Source organism: Mustela putorius, unplaced genomic scaffold (assembly GCF_011764305.1).
Source record: "Mustela putorius furo isolate JIRA1106 unplaced genomic scaffold, ASM1176430v1.1 tig00000596_pilon_pilon_pilon, whole genome shotgun sequence".
NCBI lineage: Eukaryota > Metazoa > Chordata > Mammalia > Carnivora > Mustelidae > Mustela > Mustela putorius.
The window spans coordinates 156,300-168,873 of NW_025421428.1; the positions used below are offsets into that span (position 1 = coordinate 156,300).

A 12,574-nucleotide genomic window follows, 5' to 3' on the forward strand; every position below is an offset into this window, starting at 1 on the left:
ACCTCCAGCGCTCCCTCAGCCCTAAGATTCTACCATGAGAGTTTCTCCTACCATGATGGTTCCCCAACCCTCTCACCTCAACCCAGAGGGTTCCATATCTGAGCACCCCAACCTGGGTTCACACCAACAGATAATAAAATGGGGTGAGTCAGGACAGCATGGTGCTATGCAGTGTTGGGGCCGAGGGAGGAAAAATGAAACTTGCAAAAACTAAACGGGCAGCCCAACAGAAACTAAAGAGGGTGCACAGAGCTGCTACTGTTGCCACCAGCTACTTGCAGCAAAGCGGGAGATGCTGGACGTGGAGGCACCCCTTCCCGTGATTACGTCATCCTGATGCCAGATGCCGGTGGACACCCACTGCCTCTGTACGGGAACCACAGTCCACCAGCCCCAAGCCGCACTGTGACCTCCCAGTTTCCGCCATGCTGTACTTCCTGCCTGAAATGCCCTAATTCCTCTTCTGCAACACAGATGTCACCATCTTTCAAAATCCAGCTCAGTTACCTCCTCCAAAGAGCCCGGCCCAAGATGCCTTCTTCCTCTCTCCTCTGAGCTCTAAGCCCCTCTGGCAGGCAGGCTTTCAACTCCCTTCTCTGGTTCGCTAACCTCACCAGTCTCATTTCCTTTGCTAGGTCATGAGAGTCTTCTGGGCCAAAGTTGCTATTATCTGTCCTATCTCAGCTTTTTTTTTTTTTTTTCAATAGTGGCTTACTTGATAATATGGGTCAATGTAAGATTAAAATCAAGGCCCAAGGGGTGCTTGGGTGGTTCAGTCGGTTAAATGTCCATCTCTTGGGTTCAGCTCAGGTCATGATCTCAGGGTCCCGAGTCAGAGCCCCGCACCAGGCTCTGCACTCCCCAGTCCGAGGCAGGGAGTCTACTTGAGGATTCTCTCTCTGCCCCTCTGCCCCAGTAAATAAATCTTCAATTTTTTTTTTTTTTTTTTTTAAATCAAGGCCTAAGGGGCGCCTGGATGGCTCAGTGGGTTAAGCCTCTACCTTGAGCTCAGGTCATGATCTCAGGGTCCTGGGATCGAGTCCTGCATCGGGCTCTCGACTCAGTGGGGAGCCTGCTTCCTCCTCTCTCTCTGCCTACCTCTGCCTACCTGTGATTTCTCTATCAAATAAATAAATAAAAATCTTTAATAAAAAAAAATCAAGGCCTGAGAGGCCGAGACTTTCCACTCCAGCTTCACAGATAGAAAACTGAAGCACAGTGGTGGAAAAGAGGTTGAGACCCAGACGTGGGAGGATCTTCACCACGTGAAGATCTCTTAACATGAGAACATAATGAATCCATCTGTCCCCTAACCTCACCCTCATCCCACCATCGCACCCCTGCAGCATCGAGCAAAACAGCACCAGCTCACACCACGTGGCTTTCGATGGCTCAGCTCGGGACCAGTCAGCATCCTGAGCCGTGCCCGCCGCCGTCCCCAGCGGTCACTCCGTCCCTGTAGAAGCATGCCTCCCCACTCTCTCCCAAGGCCACGCTCAGGTTCCGTTGCCCATCTGTCCTCAGAACTCAGCTGTAAGTCGACTAAACCATCCACAATTCTTCTCCTTCCATCCGCCCAGCTGTGTCACTGCAGATGCCCATCAACAGGTAAGTCTATCCTTCCTCCTTCTGAATCAGAGTTGGCTGCACAGCTTGCTTTGGCCAAAAGATACAGCCAAAAAAAAAAAAAAAAAAAAAAAGACAAGGGCAGGGACTTGAAAAGTAAGTGTGTGTGTCTGGACATGCTCTCTTCTTGTCCTTGAAAACCTTGAAGCCTGGGATAACCTGCTGGATGAGGACGGAACGTGGCCCATTGGCCACACGAGGAAGCGTGGCAGGGATCTGCCAAGACCAGCAGAAGAAGGACTCCCCAGCTAAGCTCAGACCAAACTGCCAACCCCAAATAATCATGAGCTTAAAAAAAAAAAAAATGCTTTAAAAGCCACTACGTTTTGAGTGTTTGGTTACACACGCACTGTCACCATCTTTGTGAAGCCTCCTTCCCCGCCTCCAATGCTGGGATGGGGGAGCCCTGCCTCTTCTCACTGTTGTGCTTATGAGGCTGTATCCTAATCATTACTTTGGGGCTTTCACAGCTCACCTCTCCTCCGCTCCCTGAACCTCTGAGCTTCTCACAATGAAAGGCCTGCTCTCCCTTGCTCCTGGAATCCATCCCTCTAACACCCGGGTCCGAGGAGGTGTTCCACAGGCCTGTGCAGAACAGAAGGAATGGATTCAGAAAATTTCCCCCAGGCAGAGTCCTGCCGCATTGCCCTCTGCCCCACCTCCTATCAAATCTCTGTGGCCCTGATTTGAGAGCATGAGTGGGTATCGACTGGCTCCCAGCTCTGCTGCTTCCAGAGCAAAATCTTCCCCTATATTCCTTAAAGAAGCCCGGTGGCTGCTCTGTGTGTTCACAGCAGCCTTGAACGTTAGGCTGCCTCCACGCCGTTACCCTCACTTCTAACGTGGAGTCGGAGCACAGCCCCAGGCCAGTGGTCGGGTGATTACAGGACCCTTTTGGCTTGCAATCCCACACCGTTCAGTCCAATTGAGCCATGCCACAGATGCTGCCCTGTGGCAGGGACGGAACAGGGAGAGGATGCCAGGCTGGGGGTGGGGAGGAGGGAAGGACCTTCTTGATTTTCTGAGTGCATCAGCGGAGGCTGAGAAAAAGGCTCAGGCTGACCCCAGTGTCCCTCCTGACCAGAACAGTAAGTAACTAAATGATATCAAATGATGCCTTTCTCCAGCCGTGTGGGACACAAGGACTCCTGTGACCCCTATGACAAATCGTTTTTCTTTGTTTTAAATACCAGATTCCTGGGGCACCTGGGTGGTTCGGTTAAGAGACCAACTCTTGACTTTGGCTCAGGTCATGATCTCAGGGTTGGGATGGAGCCCCACATCAGGCTCCTCACTGAGCAAGATCTGCTGGAGATTCCCTCGTTTTCTCTCCCTCTGCTCCCGCCCCCCTCCACACTCACTCGTTCTACCTCTCTCTCCCTCTCAAATAAATAAATGTTTAAAAGAAAAAAAAATAAATGAATGCCAGAATGCCCAGTGAGATGATGGAATGTTAGCCCCACACTTCCAGGCTAGCAGTCAGGAAAGACAAATCCCACTCTGGTCTTGGTTCTGTGACCCTTTGTGAGGCATTTGTACCTCTAGACCTCAGTCTTCTCATCTGTCAAATGGGAGGACCAACTTTTCTCTTGACTCCTTCACTAGGTCACTGGAGAAAGTAAAGTAAGGGGGAAAAATCACGAGAGGTATTTTGCATATACTATTCTCGATGTCAAGGTCATTGTAATCAACCTGATGCAAGATGTCTGGAATACTGACACGGCTCAATGGAAAAGGCTAAAATCACTTCCCATTTTGAACACCCAGCTCCCAAATGCAGCATGGGCTCACCCAGTCGCCACCTCTGTCATTCTAGCCGTTAGCTCAGGAACCTGGCAGAGGTCACCTAACTTCTCAAGGACTCCCCTTCCCCCACAGAAACTGGGGACAATAGCATCATAATAATCACTGGAGAATGAGCATCAGAAAGGCAGGGATGGGGCCATGTCCAAGGGCCCAGAACAGTGTCCAGGATAATGTAGCCACTTCATCCAAAATAACAGGACGGCTAGCATTCATTAAGTGCTTACTGTGTGCAAGGCTCTGTTCCCAGCTGTTTGCACAGATTTTCTCATTTCGTACTCCCACCTTCCGGAGGACTTACGGATCATAATAAAGCCACGAGCAGGTAGTGTTGAGCTAGTATGTCAGCACGAGACCTGGCCCCAGAATGGGATCAGTCAGGTCTGCAACAGAGCCCACCCCTCCTCCTCCTGCCTCGTCTGTGCTAGACAAATGCATGGCTCTTCCTCTGGTAAGGACACACAGCAGGGACTGTGTGCTCCAAAGCACTGGGCTCTGCCTTTGACTGTGAATTTCTGGAGAAGAGGAATCGTGACTGTCCGGTGACCTCTTTCGAGAACTGTGCTTACAATCTGGAATAGCAGCAGGGGGTTGGACTGGGAATCAGGACCTCTACACCATCACGCCCTCCCTGCCCCCAACCCCAACCCCAACCCCAACCCCAACCCTCACCGCACCTTGCTGGCTCTGCTTCCGGGAGCAAACGGAGACTGAGACAACTCTGCAAATGTTTCTGGGGAATCTTCACTACCCCAGGCCCTTTGCTGAAGCATCCGGGCACCATTTCCCTAAATCTCCACTTCTCTTTTAGAGTCCAAAGAATCCAGACCCAGGGAGTACAGGGAGTTGACCCAGATTACACAGTCAGTCAGGGACCGGGCTGGTGAGCATCCAGCCTCTAGACCTCAAGGACTAATGGTTGTGTCGCGCCTGCCAATTTCTGAGTAGCCTCCTGGCTCTGCCAGACTTGCTGGGTTACCCAGGGAAAGGTGTGTTCCTCGCTGAACCTTACTTTCTCAACTGTAAAATGCGAGAGCAGCTATCCTCAGAGGTGTTCAGAAGAGTCACTAGAGAATGCCTTAGGAGGCAAGGTGCGGGGACCTTCTTCTCCATCTTCATGGAAACGTCACGCCACCAGAGAACGCAGGGCTCCGCCTTCCATTCCACAGTTCATCCCATGTGTCGGCTCTGGGAAAAGAGGGGGCTACCCACCCAGCATCCCAGGAACCTCCACTACAGGCATTTAATCCGCCCTGAAGATTTCTCTTCAGAGACCATTGGTGGTTTCCCTCTCACCACTGTCACAACCACCCTGGTTCCCATCCACAGCACGATATGGAATATGCAAGAAGGAAACATGCTGCCAGAATGTCCTTATGATAGGCAAGCGTGCCTATTTACGGATGGCACTGGGAGGTTTGCTGGCCCTGGGAGTGAGCATCAAGTTAGAGAAGTCATCCCTAGACAATATGGGAGAGCATCACGCCAGGGAGTTACAGGTACCTGTGAAGTCGAGTTTATATCCTCTGAAAACAGCTGCAGAGATCCTGCCTAGAGGAGTCCCCATATATAGGTCTCTGCTCCTAATGCAAAACTGTGCTCACAGATACATGCCTCTCTCCATGAACCTAAGCATCTGTGTGCTGCCCAGAAAACAGCCCCATTTCCCGCAACCCAAATGCCAGCTGTCCACGTGCAGTCCCTTCCCCCCACGCATGCATGAACACACACTGACGTGTTCATCTACAGACACAAACACCGCTGTTACCAAATGCACTGTCAAACGTGGACTCCCGTGTACATTTTGCACAACCGCTCCCTTCCTTACGTTGGCCTAAAGACTATCTGTGCCTGTACCACCCTGGAGCACTCCCTGACCCCTACAATCAGGCATCTCCATGTACAGGCACACGCACACACACACACATGGACACTCCCCTAACACAGCGGCGACAGGCTTATCGGGGGCCCTCACAGATGCGTGTTCTCCCAGTGTGTTCAACTGGCCCACCCCGTTTGCTCACTGCCATGCATACTTGAACTCACACATCTGTGGCCTGGTGTCTTGGCCACATTCACGGACAGAAACCCAACCATCTGTGTAAGCATGCACCTGCCTACAGCTACGGATACATTTAACCTGAGGACATACCTAAGCCTGCGTTTATGTCCTCACATCCACAGGCCTGTAACTGACATCAGGAAACGTCCCTCTGAGCCCCGGGACTATCTCTGGATCTGTCCTCCGAGAAGCCTGGTCTTGTACTCCAGGAGGAAGATCAAATCCTCTTCCATACCGTCTCAGGAAGCTATTTCCTCCTTCCTAGTGTGACTGACAGGCCATCGTGGAGCAAAGGAGAGCAGAACAGTCTCTGTTCCCGGGCTGTCCATCCACTTAATCCTTTCTGATTTTGTTATGGGGAAAAAACTCCCTGAATTGCTATTTCATCCATCTAGCCTGATGTCCTTGAAAGAGACAGAGGCAGAAAGAAGCCTGGTGATGCCGGGCCCTGGGCAGCCCTGGTGATATTCCCGTGGGGCTCTCACTCTAAGGTCTGCGCAGGAAGCCTGGCTGGAAAGCCCAAGCCAGCACCATGGACGCGGGGCCAGGAAAACCCAGAAGCAGAAATGACAGGATAAAACTCCTCTTGTCCGTCTTACAGCCACACACCACGCTCGACACCATTACACATGGCAAGTCATAGGGCCCTCGGCATGCTGTCAAGGTAGCCATGAGAGGCCCACTTTCCAAAGGAAGAAGTGTAGGGCTTTGCCTACAGGGCCAAGTGCAGGAAACAAGAAGCAGAAATGAAGATTCAAACTCAGGTCAGGTTGCCGCAAAGCACTTTCTAAGCACAGGGGCATCTGGAAAGAAGCTGGCCAACCATGCTTCACTGCTCGGCTTCTGGAATCTTCCTCTGACAAGAGCTCTATCCCCAGAAGAGCTCTCAGTATGACGCGGAGCTACTTCCCCAGCCTGATCCAAGGACTGGGGACCGGATGAGGAGACCAGGAAGGAGAGAAAGCCTGGGGACAAAGGGAGGGAAGGAGGCAGGAACAAGGAAGGGCCAGTGTGCGGGAGGGCACAGGGACAGACGGTGGGAGGGAAGAAGGAAGCCTTCAGAGATGGCAGACTCCGTCCGTCTCTTCTAACAGCGTGGGCCAAACGCCTTCTCTGTGTGGCCCGTTTGAGATGCCCTGGGGGGACTGGCTGGGCTTTCCATCTGGGGAACTCCTGGTCGAGGGGGGCCAATGTCTGTTGTACAGGTCAGGCTCCAGCTTGACCAGATGTTTTTAGAACATTCGTATAGTGACTTTCCAAATCACTATGTCGGAAGACAGATTCCGACATAACCCCGCCCTCCATCTACCCACAAGGATGAGCACCGATGACCCAAAGAGACTTAGACACGCATTTTCCCACATAACCTCAGAATAATAATCAGAACCTCAGAATAATCCTCATAACCCCCTTTCCAGAAAGTTACCGTATGTCTCTGTATATCCATGTGTACCTGTGTGAGCGTGTGTGTGCATATGCCTGTGCAGACGCGCGCACATACTTGACTCAGAAAAACGAAGACGCTAGCAAGGATCACACAGGATTTCAGCCGCAGGGGTGGCGTTCAGACCCACGCAGCCTTGCTCAGGGTCCTCGCCCTAACATTCCTCGGACGGCGCCGCCTGCAGCTGCTTCTACTGGGTGAGTGGTGGCTGATGAACTTTCACACTCCCGGTTGTCGAGCCCAGGACAGCACAGCTGGATGAACCCCAAGACCTATTCCGGAGGCAACGAAAGCAAGGCTGGAAGAGGGGACGTGGCGTGGCTCAGGTCCGCCCACAATAAACATCTGGACGGGCACTAGGGCCTGCCCTCCCAACCCCAAGGTCGACGCTCTTTCCTCAGTGTGCTTTATGGCAGGCTCTGCGTTTGCAAGATGAGCTCTCCTCACCCTGAGGTCACCGACCTGGACGCAGGAAAGCTGATGGGAGGGTGGACATGCACCCGAGCTCCCCTCTCCCATGCAGGGGTGAAAGCTCGTGGGGGAGCAATCATTCCATTGCTGCGGCAGCAAGATTAGCAACCGGATTTTACAGATGAGCCAAACGTGACCCAGACGGAGGGGGGGACTTACCTGGAGAAATGGAGCAGCCCTCTCCAACAAAAACCTTTCCTACAGAATTGGCTCTGGAAGAGCACCAAAGCTGCTGAGTGCCAAGGCTGAGAACACGAGGACTGGAGACAGACGGGCCACGGGCTCCTAACGTGGCAAACGACACGCTCTGAGATCTTTGACTGGGTCCCCACTTCTGGGTGTCTGACTCGTGAGTTCACACAGTGTCGTGTTCAGAATCCTGCCACGCTTAGTTTCGCTGCTGGGACCATCTTGAAAGTCTTACTAATTTGTGAACAAGAGACCCCATATTTTCTTTTTGCACTGGGCCCCTGCAACTTCTCTACCTGGGCTTACCTCTGTCCCTTCATCTTCCTGGGCTTCTGTTCCCTCAATTTCAAATGGGGTTAACCTAGGGCTAACCTATCAGGGAGCGTGTGCCTTAGCCACAACCCCTTTCCAGCAGAGGCCATAAGAGCTCCGTCCCATATGCGCCTGCTCTCGGCCTAGGGCCTTCCTAACCCTCGTGCTAGGCACACCCGAATTACCAGGGAATTGTTTTTAAGATTTTTTTTTTATTTTTACTTTGACAGACAGAGATCACAAGTAGGCAGAGAGACAGGCAGAGAGAGAGGGGAGGAAGCAGGCTCCCCGCTGAGCAGAGAGCCCGATGCGGGACTCGATCCCAGCACCCTGGGATCACAACACGAGCTGAAGGCAGAGGCTTTAACCCACTGAGCCACCCAGGTGTCCCAATACCAGGGATTTTTAAATTTTAAATTTTAATGTCCTCTACCCATTGCCCTCCAGCCCGCAACCTAGAGTAGCCCTTAACGAACGGCAGATGTAGGATGGATGTGGTGTAGGATAAATACCCCGGCTCAGGATAGTGCCTGCTATGCTCCTTCTGCTGCCCCAAGTTCCTTAGGACACTGATCCCTGGGTGTGGAAAGCAGCCCCCTGCCCAACTGTATACCCTTCACTGGCTCCGTTCCCTGCCCTGCCTCACTTGCCCTACTCATGCTTCCTGGGACCCCCTCCCAGATAAATTACATGAACTCCCCTTCTCTTCTCAGTGTCTGCTTCTGGAGAACCCAATTTGAGACAGAGCTGCTGTGAGCTTAATTGAGATAATGCATGTAAAGTGCTTAATACAGCATCAGGCATAGACACAAGCCCTCGATAAACGGTAAGCCTACCAAAAAAAAAAAAGGCCACTTTATAAGAAGACATGAGGAAGATGACAGAATGTGTATAATTGATTTCTAAATTTATCCTCCTAATGAAATCATCTCCAGGCAGACCCTACTCATGACCAGTCAGGAATGATTTTTCAGGGCCCCCCTTCCCACCAGAGGCAGGTGCCCGTCATTCTGGTTCCTAGAACCCATTCCAAAGTCAAAGCTCACAGAATCACCGTCCACCTCCTTCCTGGCCTTGGCAGCAAAAGGGAAGCACAAAACCACCCCAAAAGCTCAGAGCCCGGAGAACAGACATCTTGTCTACCCCTCTGTTCTACAGATACAGAAACTAAGGAATGGAAATATGCCCAAAGATTGTGGTGTGTGGAGGGCAAGTTCAGACGAAGAACCAGGTGGCCTGCCACCTAGTCTAATAATCCTCATTATTTACTGATGTGTTAATCCTTTGTAATTGCCCCATCCACACACACACAGAAGAAAGTAAGCCCCACAGATGCAAGGATTTCCGCCTGTTTTTTTTCACAAGAGCCTAGCACGGTGCCTGGCTCATATTCAGGGCTCAATATTTATTACTGAACAAATGCTCTTCTCATGATACCCACAGTATATCCCTGTTGAAACTACTCCTGGCCTGCCTCCGCGGGGGAGCAACACTTCCAAAGGGCCTCAGACCCAGCCTCGCCCCCGACTAACGATCAGAACAGCATGGTCAGGATGCGGGCTCTGGAGCCAGACCACCAAGGTGACCCCTAGCTCCATGAGAAAGCCCCTGCAAGACCTCGGGCATCGCACTCGCCCTCAGTCTTCCCATCTCTAAATAGGGCAGCTGACAGTACTTCCTAAAAGTACAGAATGTAAAGACCAACCCTAGGGTAAGCACTCAGGACAGATTAGCTATTATTAAGATAAAAAGAAAAGCCCTCCTGCCCCCAGGGCTTACTTTTGCTGCTAATAGATGAGGGGAGACCTTCCAAAGTGTAGAAAAATGCACTAACGCTGGTGCAGAGGATGACTGTATGCCATCCATCTTCATTAAGCTAATGAAGAGAGAATAACAACATGAGGAAGTCCTATCCTCGCCCGCGTCTTCCGGCCCTTCTGCTAACCTCCAGGAGAAGGCATCAGGGAGGGGCTATCATGTCTTTAAGAAGCCAGAGAGAGCAGGCCTCAGGCTCAGGGCCCCGTGGCCACTAGCACCAGCTGGCCAGAAGGTAACAGCATTGTTTTGCTTTCATTCTACTTACTCTTATAGTGGCCCTCTAATTGTAGTAAGTGATGCCAGTTGTCCCTTTATCTTTGTAATATTAAAGTTTCCACTTGCCAGGCATACATTACTTTAGGGGGGAAAAAAAAAAATGAAGTGAAAAAGAGAATGCAGATATGGCCAAAGGGACAATGTCCCTGAAATGAGCAGGGTCTGGGAACTATGGTCTAGGGTTGACTCATAAGTCCCCTGAGGCAGGGGTGAGGGGTCCACGCACCAGACCTGGGCCCCACCAGCCCCTTACTCCCTGGGACTTGAGATGAGCCCATCCCCCTCCCTGGGTTCAGTCCTCAGACGAAGGGATCAGAAGTCCCGGACTTTGCCGATGTTTGAAACGTGCGGAATCCTTCTGGGATTCCAACAAAAACTTTAAGCAGCCCATGGAAAATGCATCAGGGCTGAGCAGCCACCCGGCTTGTCTCCATGATGTCTCCTTTCCAGATGAAAGTTTGCAACGTGCAGAGACTCCTTGGCGCCAATTTGTTTATTAACACGGTTTCACTTTTTATGTCGCTTTCCTCTCCCTGCCTCGCTCCTGACAGAGGAAATGAAGACAGCATTTTAAGGACCCATGTTTAGAAACCTCACTCATTATGGCTCCCAGGGTGTTCACACGTAGCACCGGGGTGCCGCATTCAACTTCCTCCACCCCACACTGTCTACACTTGAGGCCCGTGTATACTGTTTAACAGAAAGAACCTCGGGGAGGGCACATGCGGTGATGGCAGAGTCTCAAGGCAGTCTGTTTGGATTAGCTGGAATTTACTGAGCTCCAGCTCCAGGGGGCCCGAGGGGCAGGAGGTTGAAACAGACTAGGCAGCTCCGGCCTTGGTGAGGGCTCAGCGTGGTGGGGTGGATTTCCCCCTCATTCAGTGCACCACGATACAGCAGGAGAAGTCCAGGCGTGGAAGCGTGCCGGTGACCCGGAGGGAGCACAGGCGAGACCGAGATCCAATTTGCCTGCAGGGGCCGGCGTGGGAAGTTTCTTGGACAGGTGGTGTGTGAGTGTGGTCATGAAGACCAGGCAGATAAAGGTGAAGATGGGCAAAGCTTTCTGAGCCCAGAAGGGCCAAGCACCACAGTGAAGATCTACATGTCACGTGGGCGCCACCGGCCCATCAAGTCAGGCCACTGCCGTCGGGGCGATCTGTATAGTCCCCCAACTTCTCCAAGACATGAGCCTCCAGTACTCCCACTTGCAACAGGTGTCAGATGCTCCGGAAGGGCTGCCCTGCCAGACCCGCAGTCCACCTGTGAACAGATGGCTCAGGACATTGTTGCGGATGCGCCCGGAGGAAGAAGACCTCAGTGCAGCGAGGCAGTTTGGAACGAGGACAGAGAGTCTTGAAAACCAGAGCCAAGGCGACCTGATCTTAACCTTCCATGTTTTCTCTGAATCTCTCTTCCCTTTGTGCTTCGATGCAACACCCCTGCTTCCTGAGCTCTCCTTCATGCCCGCTCTGGCCCTCAAATCCCCTTCTTTTCAGAAACAAAACAAAAGCACACTCTATCACTTCCCTAACTAACAGGCAGAGGCTTTTAACAGATTTCTAATGCACTGCTAGACGGCGCCTCAGGGCTTGAATCCCCAAGGACACCTCCCTGAAAAGGACAGAGATGCCTTCGTTAGTGGGGCTTTGGATTTTATTGTTTTCCTAAAACACTGCCAAGAAGTGTCTCTCACTCACAGGTAGACGCACACAGAGCTGGTCTACCGACCCCCACACTCAATGACACAGATGGAAGTCCAATTCCCTCTGAGCACAGGGAGGACCAGGGTCTGCATTTGTCGAAGACACAAGGTTCAGAGAACGGCCAAACCTGACAGCTCAGTTCCATCTCCCAAAACCTTGTCCGGATCTCTTTGGCCAAGATCTAAACACAGGTCCACCTTTACAAATGTCCAGCTGAGGCCCAGGGGCCCCACAGGTGCCACTTTAACTGCCTGGATTTTTCTCGATGCATGCCTTCCTCAGCTCTAACCCAGCTAGAGTTATGTAATGACAGATTCTCTTCAATCTTTTCTCTACTGGTCACCAAAACCTACCCTTGTTGTGTTCTACCTCTTGATATTCTATGGGTGGTGGGTTCAGACACTTGCTGACTGACATTTCACCTGAGATTTTTCCCTGAGGTCACCTGTATCAGTTAAAACACACACACACACACACGCACGTGCGCACAACCAACTCTAGGGGAGTGCTTCTCAACAGAAGGAACCAAGAAGGACATTCAACTTAGCTACTAGAGCAGGTTCATGACCGAAGAATTTCTTAGCAGGGAAACTTTCGTCTGGCCCCTTCAAAACACATCCATAACACTAAGACCAAATAAATACTTACTCGCATCTGCCCTGATGTTTTCCATCAAAATCCCATGAATCTGGAAACTCTAGCTTTGCTAGAACAGGGGTTATACCTTCCTCAATGACCTAAGGCATTTTAAAATGTTCTGGGAACTTCAAAATATTATACACGGTAGTTTGGTCCCCTTTTCTGTGTTTCAAGAAAAAATCCTATGGGACTCTCAGCAGCAAGACCCTTCTGCCTATCTTCCAGCTTTCT

The 12,574-nt window shown here is 51.5% G+C and overlaps 1 protein-coding gene across 1 annotated transcript in view; it reads right to left on the reverse strand.

Moving 5' to 3' along the window:
• The window catches only part of LOC123392814 (astrotactin-2-like), a 251,911-nt gene that overhangs the window by 140,746 nt on the left and 98,591 nt on the right, over nucleotides 1-12,574 (reverse strand). The window lies entirely within an intron of this gene.